The sequence below is a fragment of the Coturnix japonica genome, chromosome 18 (assembly GCF_054131305.1).
Source record: "Coturnix japonica strain WE chromosome 18, WE-NBRP24, whole genome shotgun sequence".
Lineage (NCBI taxonomy): Eukaryota > Metazoa > Chordata > Aves > Galliformes > Phasianidae > Coturnix > Coturnix japonica.
In genome coordinates, this window is record NC_140680.1 from 3466878 (window position 1) to 3485339 (window position 18462).

Below are 18462 nucleotides of genomic sequence, written 5' to 3' on the forward strand. Positions count from 1 at the left end.
TTTCAATTTCCTTAGATAAATAAATCTCACTGTGACAACCCATATCGGCAGTGTAACGGTGTGGGAGGGATGATGGATCTCAACCTCTTTGGTCACATTGTCCAGTTCTGCCCTCAGCTCAACCAAACTGCTGATGTTTCTTTTCCATGCAAGGTCTGGGAGGAGGGAAAGAAGTCTTATATCCATTACTGGGAGTTTTTGCTGATTCTGTACCCAGTTAGATTTTTGGATCGTGTCTTTGGCCTCACACCAATGCTATTAAGCAGAATAAAAGCTGAAGGCCCAGCCAGGAAGATAGGGGGATTTGAATGCTACTGATGTGACGTTCCCCCTTGGGCCAAGGTCTAGGGACTGTCTAAGTTCTACTTATGTCCTAAGAAGACATAAGTAGGCTTAAGGAATACATAAGCCTTGCAATAGCCTTCTGGACAAGATACTCTGCTGGCTTTTTCAGTAATAAGATGTGTGAGAGAAAATCTGGCTGCATAGCTGCCTTCATCCAATCTGCCCTCCGAGGTCACACTTCAATTTGGTGCAAGACTAAGAGATAATTGAGCCCACAGAAAGCACTCAGGTGCCCAAATTCCCCACAAAATCCTTGAGAATTAATTATTCCTTTGGCAGACTTTTATTACAGAGCATAGACTAAGTTCTCCCATGTAGTACAACCCTTCTTTAATGGCAGAACCTTCATCTACTCATGCTTTCAATGCAAAATGGAGAGCACCAATGACACCCATAATGCCATACTTGTGCTATGGAAAGAATGCTGCAGGAAGAGAACAGGTAAGTCTATACACTGCTGATTATTTTTGTGTTCCTTTTTAAGATTTGTAAAGTGTAAATTTTGCCTGGTGGGATATGAAGAAAGGATGGAGTAATTCTAAATCAACAGTGAGATTATATTATGTTTTATGGTTTCCTTCCCAAATCTCTTTTCTTATTTTGTCTGCAGCTGCATCTTAAATTTCCTGTATATATTTCCAGACTCTTTGCATTGTTATTTATGTTCGTACTTTGTTTGAGAGAGAGACCTCTTTCCAGGAAAATGAATCTCTTTAATCTCTTTTTTAATCTCTCCCAGTAAATTTAATCTCTTTAGAAACCAAATGGAACGGAGGAGGAACGCGTAATGTTTTCCTCACCTTCCAGCCCTGAAGGCTGAAGAACTCCTAACTGGCCTGGAGGGATGGTGGCTGATGGATACAGTTGGTGCATGGAACCATCTCAGAGAATTACCAGTAATGAGGAAAACAAACCAAAAAAAATAATTGTGTGGGTTTTATATAAAATCCTTAATGATGTGATTCCTCCCATTATTTCCTCCCCCAGTCCCTTCACTGAGTGCCTGTGTCTTCTCTCTGTGTGCAGATAACGGCTCTCATCCCTGTGATCTTGGGCACTCCACAGCCTGCACGGATTTGCCCTCACAACACCATTACCCAAAGATATGGTATAGATCCCAAACCTGTACTGTACTGGCAGACCCCCAAATGGCAACGTGCCTTGCCCCAGCTGCAGGAGGTCTGCAGCAAAGCCCATCTCCACCTCTTCTGCCACAACATCCATTTTCCTCACATTTCCAATTCCCAGCCTACAACTGACTCATTAAGATACACAACACACGGCGAAGATACGCCGCCTCTGTTTCTCTTCAGGTTTCAATGAAATATCAACCTTCTGCAAAGCCTCCTAAGTCACAGCAAAACTTAAAACTCTGCTTTACAGCTACAAGTTTTATTGCGAATTTCTCACAGCAGTTGTGAAAGGAAAAGAAAAACAACCTAGGGGTTCCATCTATCTCGTTATTGGTAACTCCAACTGACTTGAAGCACAGAAAGCAGCGAGCCCACAAGCCCAGCAGCACAGCACATTGCAGCCCATGCTGCCAGATGTTTGTTCTGTCTGGGTAAGAAATAGCCTCTCGTTTCATTCCTGCTTGCATACCAGGCGATGGATGCATTAAAGGCAAAAGTACCTTTATTACCTGCTCATCCCTCACTCCTGTGTACATTTCTTCTCAGGTGGAAGAAGATTACCTCTTTCAAGCTGTTCTTTCCCACTTCTGTTCTTTGCTGAGATACTGCTTGTCAACATGTTCATCTGCTTGCTGCTTCCAGCCAAAAGAAAATAAATTCAAAAAGGCTTTTTTAAAGAACATGTTGGAAAAGAAGCAGGAGGAGAAGCTTTGCTCTTGGTGCTGCATCTGTTGGTTACCAACTTGCCACCTGATGTGCTTCTACAAATAAGAACCATGGAATGGCTTGGGTTGGAGGTGACCCCAACAACTGTTGAGTTTCATCCCCCCACAAAGGCGGTGAGTGATATAAAATTGTTCTCACAGCCAGCTCTTCACACTGGGGTAAGGTGAAGCTGAGATGCAGATGAGCACTGGCTCCAGCCTGGGCTGGTTACGCCCTGTTGTAGAGGTGGGGGCTGATCTGCAGGGCAGAGATCTCCACATGCTCAAGATCCAGGTCGAGGCTTGGGCAACAAAGTCTGCCATGGCTCATGGGGTACATAGAGGGGCTTGTTGTGTCCCTGCTCAAGGCACTTTCCCATGCTCAGTACAGTGTGTATCTTTCACATCTTTATCTCTGAATTCTTCCCATATTTTACTCAGCATCTGGGGCTTTTTCTCCCAAAGCCACATGGTGCTAACATGGCTGTTATGGGTACAGCTGAACACATACAGAGCAGTGGTCTCTCTCATCTCACTGGTGAGCTCTGCTTCCAGCTGCACAGGGCACCACTAACATCAGAAACAGAAAAACAGCTTTGTAAGCACTCAAATAACTGAAACTTCCAACCAACTGAAAAAATAATTCTTCCAAGCTTGCAGTAGGGTTTCTATGAGTTCATAATTTTAACTTTGGCTCAAGTTCTCTTGTTGAATTCCAGCTGATTTGTTAATCTTTAATTAAGACCTCTTGGGCAAAAAGAAGAGACAGAGCAAGAACACGTGTTAAGATAGATAAGAGAAACAAATACAAAGGGTAGAATATTGATCATCAAGGTTTTAATTAGTTGGGTATTGATGGAAATAACAATTGGAGAGCTGGCAAGAAAGCACTGTTTTCTAGAAGGTCGTTCTGGGCTCCTTTTGGGGTTGAAGCCACAAAGGAAGGAGATGGTGCAAAGCAGTGACTTCAGCGCCAGGTGGATTGAGCTTAATTGATGCAACACAAGCTGAAAGCGAGCACATAACTTCAATATAACCTTGCCAGGCTACCCAACACATATTGAGCAGACATCAGCATCATCTCCTTTAATGCAATATTTATCAAGAAATTACATTTTTCAAAGACGAGTATTTATTGATGTCTTGTGTCTGGCTGCGCTTCGTTACGCAGATGTTGTATATATTTCAAGGAGAATGTCATCATTATGAAATAGCACACAATGTTAACTCTCTCTTCTTAATTAACGTTGGGTTGTTTTCAATATGCACCATTCATCATTTCAAACTGTCACCTCTGAAACTCTTATCACGAGAAGGAGAGCTTCTTTCTCAGAGTTTGATACCTTCGCTCTCTACTCTGCTTGTGCAGAGTAGCTCTGAGCACGTAGCTCAACATTCATCCTAAGCAGCAGGCCACCAAAATGCCTGCACACCATTCACCTCCTCCAAATACGGCATTTTGAGACAGAAGTGATGAACAGGGCTTGCAGTGACACTCAGTTCAGGCTGAAATTCACCTGTTATGATGAAGCAACTCCCAGAAGCTCTTGGAGAATTTTCTGTGATGGTTATCAGCAGCTGTGCTCCTCTTCCTTGTACCTGCTGCAATGCAGTGCGAATCCTGGCACAGGAATAGGCTGAGGTCAAGCAGATTTGAATGTCTTCTGGATCTTGAGATCTCTGTTCCTCCTTTATGTACAAAGTACAGTTACTGGAGTGGCTGGTATAAAGTTTTGTAACATGACTCGCCACTGTTACCAAAGCAAGCAGGCAGAACATGGAGCCAAATATGCCATGAATTTCATCTCTTTCTGTGGGTTTCAGCTTAGCCAGCTCTTGCTTCTTCACAGTGCAGAGCTCCAAAGAAAGCCCGCAAGCCCCAGAGAAACCAGGACTGTTCAGGTGCAGCGCCACGTGACAGCCATTGAGTGACTTCTACATCAGAGGCACAGTCCTTTACTTGGTGCAGCCATAGGCACAACTCCACCAGTTTTGGTTTCATAGCTGGTGCACAAGAATTGAGCAAGCAAAGTCTCAAAAATACACTGAAGCAAGTTTAGGATTTACACTGAAGTACTTTTCAACCTGTGTTCTTTGCTTGCATTAATTAACAAGTTGTTAATCGTTAACGTGCCAACATCTATCCTTCCCAGGATGTGCTTCAAATGTAATAATTCACTTACAGATCTGTGCTTTAACTTGATAGATTCCCTTAAACCTACTGCCTAACTGCTGAAAGGAAGCAGACAAGGGAGGCCACAGGGACTGGTGAGAAGTTAAATCAGAGTGGGTGAAAGGTGTAGGAGCTGTCAGCAGCGGAGTAAAACAATAATTGAATCTTAAAAGCTCCATGCTACAGTAATAACCGATAATAAAATGTTCTTTTAGTTGTCACAGTAGTCTAAATTTTAGCTAATCTAGTTTGATTTCAATAGCCTTAAAAATAGAAACTTATAATAGAGTTCAGAATAAGCAACATATTAAGCAGCAACACTTATGCCTTTGCAAAGATCAGCAGAGGATGATACAGACTGACATTTACTCAGTAATTTTCAGCCAAAGATCAGGGAGTACAAACTGATTATGTTGGTAACCACTGAACCTATCACTGAAACGTAACTGAGGATCCTCTATTTGCATACCCCTCATTTCACCCTCAAAGCTGAGGACACCAAAACCCAAAGAGATATTTATCAGGGTAGCAACTTGAGGGCCAACACCCACCACCTCCCCATGCCATACCAGGTGCTGAAGCAGATAGGTCCATACTCCTGCAAACAAGCTGATGCCTGGTGCTACCTGTACGGACAGGCTGGTCAGATCTAATTGAACTGCTTGGGTACACATGGAAAATTTTGCAGGATCAATGCCCGTGTGCCAAGATTTGAATGCATTTCTGGATGTTGCTTAGCAACTCTGTACATTTGCAGTGTGGACATGCGGTCACTGCTAATGGACACGGTATCTCCTGGCTCCATCACACAAGGCTGCTTTGCAGAAGAATAAACACAATTTTCATCTCTGACCGGGTTTTCACATATCCGTACAAATTCATAAAAACACATTTTTACACATTTACAATTGTTTTCTGATTCCACTGTAAGCAAAAGGAAGATGCTTAACACCATCTTTAAAGGGGGAGCAGCAGCCTAAGGCATTGCTCAAGAAATAATTCTGTGCACTACGGCATAGTTATAGTCTTTTGGGAACATCATGGCAAGTCCTTCAAAAAAAACCTGCAGCCTAAGCAGCCCACAACCACAACATGGAATTCACAACTACTGCTCAGTCACGCCAGGATTCAGCTCACTCCCAGCAAGAGAGAGATGCTGCATGCAGAGTCCCATCCTCACATGCATCCGCAGAGCACTTACAGGGATACACAGTTCAATTCTAGCCAAAATCTGCCCCTGCAATTGAATGCTGGTAACTCATCCACCACCTCTATTTCCCTGTTGCAATTCATCAATATCTACATTACAGAAACAGATGAGAAAATTGTATTTGTAGAACATGCACTTTCTAACCCTGCATTTGTTAAACAAAACATAAGTGCTGCCAGTTGTCTCTGGAAAGGTTTTAGGTACCAGACCATTCCAGCATCTTCTCCAGCTCTACTGGCACCTGCCATTCCCACAGGTCATACAGAAGCCTGCTCCTAAAGGTACTGACCCCCAGCAGGACACAGGGCAGGGAGTGGCTTTACAGTGAGTCTTTGCCAGATGCATCCATCACATTCCACTCAACACTGGACATTTACCACTAAAGGAAAACACCTGCATTAAAGGCTACACACAACGATCAGTAAAGTGTGTCCCCCTGGAGAGAGTGCTCTGTCTGCTTGAATTAAGGTTCACTTCACAGCCAGGTCCTGTTTCATTTCATTACAAAGGCTTGAAACCAGGCACAGAATAAAATATTTCAGTAAGCACGCTTTCTGTCCTCAAAGTGCTCAGATGTTTCTTGTATTTTATAGAGTGTAATTTTGTGCATCAAATGAAAAGTAGCAGCAATGAATTCAGGGCGTTATTTAAGTGTTAGTGGGGAAAAGTGAGCTGTATTTTCTTTTAACGACTGGAGCTTGGTAGAAAAAGTGAATTAACTGCATCCCATGCAAATCTGAGGTAGAGGTTATTTGTTTCTAGCCTCTTTCCTTGTATTTTCCCCCCAAAACACCCCAACAGAACAGGAAGTAAGAAATACAGTTAGAATAATAGATATAAAAAAGACCCTGTGACTTTGTTTCTGCCCGTTGGTTATTTTCCCTTCCTCATTAACCATAGCAGCTAAACAGGAATGAAAGCCAGAGCCACGCTTCCTCTCTTCCACTCTAACAGGATTAGGTATCGGTTACAAAGGACACGCTGAATACAAAGCACCCATGAAAACAAAGCACCCAAAGCTGATTCCATTAAAGTAACAACAACAAAGGTAATTAATTAGAATGCCAATTAAAAATTATGAAGCAAGCTGTTATTAGATTACCAGCTCAAAGCAGACCACCATTTATAGCACATCTCTCCAAGGAATAGCTTGGAATCCCAGGTAGCTTTATTGATGAAAATAGTTTTGGATTCATAAGCATTGCTTTTTATCAGTAATATTCCAAATTTCTACTTTTTCACTGGATTGAAATAACTGAAATGCCAGTATTCTGCAGCACAGAAATGCCCCATGTCTACTGGTTCTAACAAATAAGAACAAACTGTGCCTACACGTCTGACTTTGGACCGACAGCTGTTTTTACCAGGAGGTTTTGCTGTGCTGCTGCTCTTAGGTTTTTTATTTATTTTTAGTGAAGATTTATATTCAGAGCATCCTGCATCTCTGTAGCACTGAAAATACAGATAAAACTGGACCGACAAACAATTCTTCATCCCCAAGCCCCTAGATCCAAAAGGTCACCTTTACAGATACAAGCCGAAACCTCTCATATCAGTGGAATGCACTTAGTTCATGTTCTCAGTTCCTTACAGGAGACGTGAATAGAAATGCTCAATGAGCCAGATCATGGCATTAGTGTACACGACCCTCGCTTTTGCTCCTCCACCCACTTGGCAGATGTAGGAATAATTTTCCTCCTGTTCCAGGCTAGTGGACAGCTCAGATACAGGAGAAGTAGGACAACAGTGCATTTCCATGTTAACAATACGCTCAAGCAAACATCACTCCATCTCCTCTCCATTCCCAGAAGACCACAAATACAAGGAGCCCCATTTCTGGAGGCTGATCACAATATACACTCAAAGGAAGAAATTGCCAAGACCCTCTAATACCCACCTGTTAACCTCCCATTAGTCCTAGCAATTTGCTGTGTTCTCAATAGTTCATTCCACATTTGGGGTTCCCTACCTACCCACCGTGCACCGAACCATGTGCAAAGAGGGACGCTACATCTTCAACGTGAAGATCAGATCAGCAGACACTTTGAAACAAAGTTTAATGTCTGCCTACACTATTTGAATCCGAATTTGCTAATTTTTTGGAAACACCCAAGATGGAAAAGTGACAGAAATGCATAAAGGTTTAATAATTTAGAAACATGCATATGTGGTAGTCAGGGACATGGTCAGTGGGCAATATTGGTGGTAAGTGGACGGTTGGACTAGATGACCTTGGAGGTCTTTTCCAACTTTAATGATTCTATGCAGGGTTGCACTGAGCAGATAAACAATAGTTATAGAATCATGGAATGGCTTGGGTTGGTCAATCAATACCATCCTCATCCCCCTCAAACCCTACAGCTCTTTTTCACTGTTTATCAAAGGAGGGAGGCAGATGGAGTCTTCTTTTAGTCACTAAGCCAGCCACCAAATCAAATATTGTTTCAACACATTTTTAGATGATTACTTGTCTCTTTACACATAATCCTGGCCCCATGATAAACATGTTAACGTACACATTAAAACTGCACAGTGCAATTTTCTCATTACGTGCAGCAAACATAATTCATACAATGATTGGAGACTAACTATTAAAGCAAATTATTTATTTAATTCTAAATAGCACTGCTGTGAGTAAAAGGAGACCATACGCACTAAATAACCCGGGAACGTAATTACTATAAACACATCCTGTGGGACCTACTTCATCATCCTTTCATGACCCCAGGAACGATAATGTAAAGAAAATGGACTGTATGTTTTCCCACAGAAATAGAGCCAACCCATTCCTTTCCACTTTCTTTCACTTAATTCCATTGAGGAAAGTGCTCAAATTGCTCAAGATACTGCATAATAATCCAGCAAAATGCCACCTTATCCTGCCTTATTTCTTACTGGATCAGATGGATAAAGTCATTTGAATCCTTAAGGATGTATCTGGATGTGAGGAAGTGGTGGATGCATTAATGTGGTGGGAGCAGCTGCAGGCACATGGTACAGGTAAGTGCTAATGGCAGTGCCAGGTATATACAGAACAGGTTAGCAGCCAAGTGCACAAAGGGAAACGCACACAGTGAGTATCAGAAAGAACAATTTGTTTCAAAAGTGAATGTGAAAATCACAGAATATCAAACAATAGAATATCCCATGTTGGAAGGGATCCACAAGGATCATCCAGTCCAACTCCTGGCTCCACACAGGACTGCCCACAATTCAAACTGCATTTCCAAGTGCTTTGTTAAAATCTGGGCAGCGAGCCTTTCCATCACACAACAGTGTCAGTAATTCCCTTCTTCCTTGAGATCTGAGATGAGCAAACCTGACCTTGGAGAATAAAAGTTTGTACAATTCCCTCAGCCTTTGAAAGGAGCAACTGCACTTCCAAATGTCAAATTGTAGAGAATTATGCAGTCTTACATCACCTGTTGGCTTTCTCTTTGGAAATGCCATTTGTTGTGAGGCTGCCCTGCAGGTAAGGAATCAGTGCCATGCTCTCAGATGTGGTATAGCCCAAGAGCATGGAAAACCCCCATTGCTGTGCTGGCTGACAAAGCCCTTCTATCCACCAGCTTTCTGTACAGCTCCTGTTGGTCTTCTACCTGGAATGACATTTTTCCAAGAGAATGAGCTGGAGAAATCACCACTGTGAACAACCTGGGAGGAATGCATGAACCTCTCGGTGCACACAGACTCAGTCAACTCATGTGGGTGCACAACACCCACATTGGCACAAATACTCACAAATATTCTGGATTTTTGTTACATGCGCCTGCAGACTTCCAAAGGAAACTTTGGGATCAAGCCATGCTCTGTGCTGCTGTACTCTGCAGCACTGCTGCTGCTGGCAGCATCGCAAATCTCCCAGTCTGATCCTGCAAGGCTTGTTGGTATTTTTATCTCCTTTCAGAGGGGGTACCAGGAAGCTGCTCACCACCTGGCAGTGATAGCAGCAGCTCTGCTTGTACAGGGAAAGAGACAAAGGGAATCGAGTAGATTTTAGAACTCCAGGTCTAATAAACAGCAGCTCCCCTTCACATGAGCACTGTGATGCCTCACCTTGCAGCACTGCATGCAGCAAGCTAGTTCCTTCCATCCACTTGGTTATTTCCATTTATGAGATTAATTAAGGGCTGAAATTTGATTTTAATTTCAATTTCATGTTTTAATTTTCAAGAACTATTAGATTTCCCTTCCATTCAGAATATAAAATAAGATTCTTGATTAAAACAGGGCTGCACGAATAAAAGACAAATACTGAATATCCAGGAAGCTGCTCTTACTCTTAAAATTATAAGACCGGAAAACTATTAAGTATTTGAGCAAAGCAAAAGTTCAAACAGAGGAGGAAGATTAGAAGGTAGATGAGTCTATATTCCCTAATCTAGCAACTAGCCAAGGAGATCTGCAATACAAGGACAGACAAAGGGGACTTACATACTAAATATTTTGTAGGGAAGAGAATGGTGCACTAAGTAGAAAAGTTAGCTATACTGAAACCAAGCATTACTTTAAATGGTACCATGGGACAGTTCCAGCACAAGAAACCTAAACCTTTGGTCTGTATCTTGGCAGTCAGAACAAACCAGCTGTAAATAGACATGGATTTTGTCATCTCATCATCAAAAAGCAATTCAGGTGGAGCAGCAAGCATAGGAGAGGCAGAGTGAGGCAAAGCCCTACAGCTGGGAACCCAGCTGCTTGGGGACCTCCATGAGAGATGCTCAGAGTAAGGCCAGAGAAAAAAGTTAAACTACACAGCACTGAACTGAGGACCTCAGGATGACTCCAGGAACGTCAGCAGTGCAGCTACATAAAGCAGCTCTGGTACCCCAAGGGAGGCAGAAGGAAATACAGGTGTGCAGATAAGAATTCTGTGAAGATTTTAAATGATCAAGGTCCAATTGCTCATGATATTCCACTGTATTTTCAGGAATGGAGTTTATTTGCTCCATGCATCTGTTCATTCTCTGTAAAACGGAGTAAATAACATTTCCTTCTCCCCCGTGCTGCCTGTTTCACCTCGATGTCAGCACAAACTCATGCCATGCTGTCCAGCCATACGGTAGCTGCCCTGCTTGCTGAGCAGCAGATACATGGAATGAGGTAATGTGAGAAGACGTACAAATTTAAATACTAAAATTGGAAATTATTTCCTACCATGGACGGAGCCAGTCTGAAACAGCGTGTGTGTGTGTGCCTGGAAAATCTCCACCTGAACACAAGGCTACAGGAACAGCCTGCAAAATGCAATGGCTCATACACTTAGGTAGATGGACTCTCAATTCCTGGAGATGTAGCTGAGGTAAAAAACACATAAATCTAATCTTTAAGCTCCTCTGTTTTGGGGCGTGATTTTTTCCAAAGGCATTCTGACCCAGCTCCTTAATGTAGATGTACAGAACTGCTCACTCGTGCATAGTATATATTGTATTTGGGTGCATTACATTCAACTTGCAGAACAGAATTTGAGGTTATTTTGGAAGATTTCGGTTTGGAAAAGTAAGATAGGCAGGAGAGAAGTCAAGGGAGAGGGTGTTATTTAATGAATTAGTGCCTGCAGCAGTTTTTGTTTCAATACAGAAGTAAAAAAAGCAAACTAGCACAGCTCATTGATGCAGAAGCGTATAGGTAAATGTCAGTGCAAATACAACACAAATCTCTCCTAATATGATTCGATGTGGGGGGAAAAAATAGGCACTGTGGTTTCTGGTTTTTAACTTCATGCAGCTCTGTGATTTTGGGTTTGACTCAGGAAATTAAGAGAGAAGATAGCTGAGTCTAATAGAGTCACCACAGACAATGCAGGGATGCTGCCAAAACCATAACAGACACAGATCATTTAAAATTGGATAGGATCACTTAAGACCCAAGACAATACACGCCAAAGACAGCTCAACGTTTGCCAAGTAAACAAAATAATGATAGATTGAGCTTGTCAGCAGAACCCAGGTGGAAATGTGGTTTAAGGGGTGCGATGACAGCTCTGTCCAGAGAAGCAACTGTTCTCTTTAGAGGTTTGTTCTGTGATTGGCAGTTTTAGCACTGCATGGGGCAGGTAAAAGTGAGCAGCCACAGGAGGGAAGGAGTAGCAATGAGCACAATGCCACAGTGGGCACGCTGGCTGCTTAAGGACAGAAGGGTCTTGCAGGAGCTACCAGGGCACTGCCAGCACTACGGCTGCTGACCAACTGCTTCTTTCCAAAATCACAGGTCCTACCAAAATTACTCAGAAAAGGAGAAGGAAAACTGAAGTAATCATCACATCCTCCAGGAAACACCTCCAGAATGATAAACCATCAAGAAGTACGGGATCTGAATTGAGCCAAGGGTACAAAACTCTCCTGATATTTGCCTTCTTCCTTTACACCTTTTCACCTGTGGAAGAGTCTCCTCACCTCACAGATGGGCATATCTTAACAGGGCACGTCTCCACCTAAATTACTCCAGCAATTAATTTCACACCTAGGCAGCTTGGCCAAGTCACAGCCAGCAGTGCTGAGAGTCACCTCTGGGCTTCTGTCCTTCACTGCTCCATTTGCAGGTGTGCAGGGGGTCACAGCCACCATAAACACAGTTCAAAAGCAAGCACCGAACATGCCTACCTTGTCCCAGGTGGACCACACTGGGTCAAAACCTGCTATATCCTCCCTAAGCTGCTTTTATCCCCCTTCTAAATGACAGTGAGCAAAAGGCTCCTTCCACGAGCATGAATTTGTACAACCTTCTAACTTGGAACTGAAACAGCTCCTCAAGGAAGATCCTCTGAGTTAACTAAAAGACAACTTAAGGATGGGTGGATTAAACAGTATTACAATTCTAGATGGACAATTTCTTTTAGAATTGAGTCAGTCTATTTAATTAAGCTTAATTCACTTCCAAGGAAAATATTTCATCTAGGACCAATGGCTGATATAGAAATGCAATTCTCCATCAAAGAACAAATATAATTACTCAATATAGGTGAAAAGAAAGAGGCAATGTAACCACCTTTAATGATAACCGTTATTGAATCAAACCTGAAAGCTGGACAAACCTCAGTAAAATATAACATAATAAATATTTGAATTATATTATCTAGAGTCAGACTCTCAGGCACGGGGTATGTTGCAGGTGTTTGATATAAATATTTCCAATATTTGACAAGAATTTACTGTGTAATTCTTCTGCCCCTCATACAGCTGATTCTTCACCTCCAGGTAGCAGAACAGAGAGAAGGGAATCTCTCCTCACTATGTTTCACAGCTGAAGTTCCCATTTCTTACTCTATTCTGAACAGAGTGGGAAGAATGGGAAAAAAAATCTGAATTTGTTGCAATCATCCTGTGCTTCAGCAGCAGCTTCCCTCGGGGTGGGATGCTGGCTGTGCTGATGGTGATGGCAAAGCTCCCCTCAGCTTCAGCAGAGCCAGCATTTCAGCTGCTATATCCCACACTGGAAGCTCTGAACCACTGCAAATAACCTGGGCTTATGAAACCGGAGTTACTGTTATTTGTTTCTAATGCTTATACTCCAATCACTTCTTGCATGTATGTTGATTCAAAACCTGAAGTTTCTAATTAATGGCCTACTTCCTCTCTGTGCTTACGTACATAAACATAAATCCTGTATTTTTCCACTCGAAGACTGTGTTTATTTTTCTGATAACATCAGCTTTGATGTCTTGATGGAATTAATAATCCCATAAAGAGAAAACAATAAGTATTTTCCTGAAAATAACTTCCACCTCTCAGTAGAATATTTAAATCAATTTGATGCTTCACCTAAAGTCAGACATTTCATCTTGTGACATATGGCCAAGCACCTCCAACGCAGCTGGGAGCACGCGTTCTCACATGACAAATCTGCATAACAGACTCTGAAAGAGAGCAAACACGTCTAAATCGGGGAGATCACAGCTCCTGACCTGGAAGGAAGCACACAGTGCCATTAACTCAATAACACCTACAGATATCCTCTGCCCTTGGGGAGAAACTGAGAGACACCTGCAGGCTCCAGGGTATGGCGACCTCTCCTTTAAGTTCAAGAGCAAAGCATGCACAAAATCCAGACCAATCTCTATGAAAAGAGGGCACAAACCAGCTGGGCTCGCATGATGGCCAGCAAGAAATCTCTGTGTTTTGGGGTCTCTTTTCTCATTGGTGTTTTCCTAGCGAAAAGAAGATGCATCCTTCAATTCTCCCCATCTGGCAATCAAACATGCCCATAAAACTTTTTTGCATTCACGTCTCACCTAAAGAGTTTGCAGTAAGAAACGAGCAACTCTTCAGCCTTCTAATTTAAGGTCATATTACATCCAATTTATAGACAAACTGAAGCACAGATAGACAGCCAACAGTTAGACAAAGTGTTGCAGTTGACAAAGTTATTACACTCAATAATGTACAATTTAATTACCAAGGAGGCGTTCCTGGATGACATGGGGGTGACAGGCTTGGGGTGCTGGGCAGTGTCCCTCAGCACAGGGCTGCCTGCTGGCATGGTCAAGCCCTGCAGCACCAAAAGCCTTTTCTAGCACTTAGCTGCGCCTGCTTCACTTAAACGCTGTTTAAAGGGATAATTGTTTGTTCTAGGGAAGGGATCACGTCTTCTGCCGCTGTGAGAGCCACAGGGGCAAGGCAAGGTGCACGGTTAAGATTTCCTTTAATTCTTGTAAACTGAATCCACATAACGCCAAATCTAATAACCCCGCAACGAAAACCTGATCTTTCCCATTTTATTTCAAGTAGGAGTCTTGAAGATGAAAAGGCCAGTGCTCCCTAATTTCCTTCTAAGTTTAAAAAAAAAAAAAAAAAAAAAGGCAAGTATAAGCTTTGGCTTAGGGGGTTTCTTTCTTTCCTTATTTTTAGTCTAAACCTACATAGAAACTCCTACTCTGAAAGCATAAAATGTAGAATTAGAACAACTCTTTCAATCATAACACTGAAATCATAAATATTTCCATACTTCAACTCTGTTCTTACCCACCCAGCTCTGCCTTAATTTTCCTCTTGAGGTAGCTTCACTTCTGCTGCTAAAGTGACAGGCAGAGCCAAACCCAGGAAAACTGAGAGGTCCAGAAAAAGTCCCCTTTCTGAGCAGTATAAATCCCATTGTCATGACAGGCTAAACATGGGGGAACACTTCATCACAGTTACACTGAAAAAACCCATGCACACCCCCAAAATCCACAAGACAGTAAGAGCTTGCCTCAACCAACCAAAGCAAAATCAGAGTGAGGACATTGGGGTTTGAGCTGCTGGCAGACTCTTTAATTTCAGGGCACTGTAGAGTATATAAGGGAGCCAGAATTTCACCCACAGGAGAATATTGAAAAGTTTTCATTTTATTATTATGCCTGTCTGCATTGTGGTTTAAAATCCACCCTGGGATTGCCTCAGCTTGTTAGCTGGCTTTAATAGTTGCATTAATAAATCCTATAAACTAATTGTGCAGTGACAAAGTTAATTACATTGAAATGAGATAGATAGTATATTTCTTTACAAATATGATAAAGAACTGATAAAGAGATGCACTCGTGTCGGGAACCCAAACCCACCATTCAGTCAGCAACTCAAAACCAGCTGCAAGGCCTGCTTAAATTGGCGGCCATGGGGACAACTAAACCACAACAAGGTGAGAGTTTGTGAGGAAATATTAAACTGAATTATTTACGCAGCAAAATAATGAATGAAAACAGAGCACAGGGCTTTCCACATGGCCAGCATTTTAACTTCCAGTCAAAGGTGGAAATCTGCTCTTAAATCTCTGTTTTTTGTTTTAATAGGTGAGGATAACTATATGACCCCAAGTAACAAGAACCATTTTTTTCCATTGGCCTTATAACCAGACAATGAACTCCCATCCAAGAGAGATGATGGGCTGTGTGTCAAGCAAAGAAAGCCACTTTGGAGCTGAAGGCAAATTATTGGTCCCATCCTGCCCCACAGGTGCCATTTAGCTCCAGAATCACCCTTCTAGACCCACTTCTCCACCAAACAGCAATGCCAAACACTCTTTCCAAGGGGACACTTTGAGTTACTTCTGGGCTCTGTTAAAAGGAACCAGATAAAGAAAGAGCAGCAAGCATCATCTCTGAGTAACTCCATGGCATGGGGATGTTTTACCTCCCCTTTATCAAATCTTGCCCTAAATTTAATGGAGAAGCTAATCCTGGCAGAGCTATTGTCACCACCAAAGTCTCCTTCCAACTCATAGAAAAGGTGATGCTAATAACAAGGTCCTTTTGGGAAGCCGAGGCTCACACTGCTTTGGGTATTGGATGAACTGACCACACTTCACTCAGCTCAACAGCACCGAGGAAGGGACAGGAACAACCTCAACGCTGCTGATCTGAGGGTGAAGTTGCAAACATTTGCTGCAAGTGGGGTGAGCCTCTTAACCAGGCACTCAGCATGGCAGGAACACCAAGTTTAAAAACAGAAACACAAAAAAAAACTGAGTGTCGGAAATAGAAACCTGAACTTAAGCTCTTAAATCCGTAATTCATCTCATAAATAAGTAAATTTGAAGAGTGCTGAGTATCCAATTAGTAGGAGCTAGCAGGGGCTTAGCGCTTCACAAAATCAGGTCTTCTGTTTAAGAGCCTGGATACAGATTTAGGAGACTGATCTTGGCTTCTACTGTTAAAAAATACTGGGCGAAAGACTCTCACGTCACGCTCTACTTGTACAGGTCTATTTGTAAAATAAACGCCAAAATTCAAGGTTTTAAAAACTGTGCTCCTGTGCTGACATAAACACACCTGAGAGGCAGATGGAGGAGCAACTGAAGCGGTCACAGTACGGTCAGTACGGAGCCCTGCCAGTCTTGCAGGCACTGATATCAGCAGCCATGGCATTTTGGCAGCATTATACCCACTGCAACTCCCACAAACACTGTTATCCAGGGCAGTTACCCATTAACCTTCCCTTTTTGGATATGTCAGAAAGAAAATTCAGTAAAAAGGAATTACCAAATTCACTCGTCTATTGGGAGGTGACCATTTCCAAGCCCACATCACGGCAGATCAGGCTCAAGCTCAGCCATCTCACTGGACCACAAAGATAAACAGAGAAACCACAAAGATGCACGAAATGAAAATGCTGACAAACCTTTACTCCGGCAGTATGAATGGGGTTGCTATAATGATAGAAAACTATTGATTACCAGCGAGTGCCTTGTTCAATTGATCAGGACCTGCAAATCTCAGATAACGCTCCTGTCATTAGGAGAGGCATTGTGTTCTCATAGCTGTGAGTGATTGCCATGCTATCAGCACTTTGATTGTCTGACAGTACACGTGTTGGGGAGCTTTGCTATTGATTGGTAGATAAAAATGTTCTGGTATTTCCAGACCTGTCAGTGACATTCTCTGGACAGAAAACAGCATCGTAATTTAATGGTAGGTCATTTGCTAATTAAGTTAATTTGCAAAGAACTTTTTGGGGAAGAGCTGTTAGGCAGTGAAGTGAGATGGGCACCATGGTAGGCTCACCCTGGAGAGGACAAGGAGCTCTGGTTTGTTAAGGCACAAGTGCCCACAAGAGACTACCCAACAGGTGGCAAGATCACCAAGAGAGCAGCACCTTCAGCAGAGCTGCAGATTTCCAACTTCTAGGCAAAATTCACATTTATTTGATCAGTGTATGGAACCTGCTCTAAAATTTGGAATAATGTGCAAGTGCTTCTCAAGAAGGGTCCTACAGCAGTAAGGTCAGAGCAGTACAGCTTCTACAAAGAAGCTGTATGGTGCTGTGCACTGCTGTGCACCTTCTTCTCAAGCCCTTCCTATGCCTGACCCCTTGTGGGACTTCACTGTTTGTACATCAGATGTTTCATCAGAAAGCATTATCAAATCTATGTCCCAAAGCCCATAAATCCAATTATTTTCTCATTCGGGTTCTATTGCTTTTAATTAAAGCAACTCTTCTCAAAAGGACACTGACCACATTAGCCTAATTACAACACTTGTTCACCTCCACCACCTAAGGATGATGAAATCGGGATTTATTCAACAGCAACACTTTATTCTAGTCCTTCAGAAGATGTTTGGCACATTAAGACCACAGACCCTCATGGGGTGCATTCAGTCCAGCTGCAGCCCTACATGGAAGCAAGGCACCAGGTCAGTGCTGTCCCAACAGCAGCCTCAATGCCCAGCAACAAAGCTGAGCGCTCCTTTCAAATCAATCTTTTTCATCACACAGTGATGATATCACAGAGTGGGCTTTTTTTCATCGTTTTATAATAAACATTGGCAAACAGCTGAGAGTTATACCCCTCTTTAGATTTCGTTTATTTTTAATTTAACCTCTAGTCACACCAGCACCTTGAAGTGTTGGGCTGCAGGTACTGCCTTGGGGCAGCAAGTCTTACCTAAACAAGTAAATGACTCCAAACAAACTCGTATATCCAAGGAAACTTGATCCAAGATGTTAAACCAACCCGATCTTTTCATTCTACAGCAAGCTAACTCAAAGACCCAGTAAACAAGTCTCTAAAGCATGAAAACATATTGCAGCACCATTAGAGAACCGGAGAACTTGAGGTTTTAGATGAATAACCGGCATGCATAGATGACCTTTGTCAGGTTGCCAAAAATGTCTTTTCTGAAATACATACTTTCATGTTACAACACGGGCTTCTTGATGTCAAAAATGCACTTTATATACAATGAGATGTAAGAGTGGAGCATGCAGAGGAGGGCAATGCAAAGGACGTGTGCTGACCTGGGAGCAGACACATTGGGGGTACTGCACGTCCCTGGGTTTGGACGTGGCTCCCCAACACGGATCAAATGAACTATTTATAAACTGTACATGCCAAAGTACATGTCCTTTGCCTGAATGAAAAGCAAAGAACCAAAGAGCTGTGATGAAGCCTGGATTCATTAATGGCAGAGAGCCCCTCTCTCCAGCC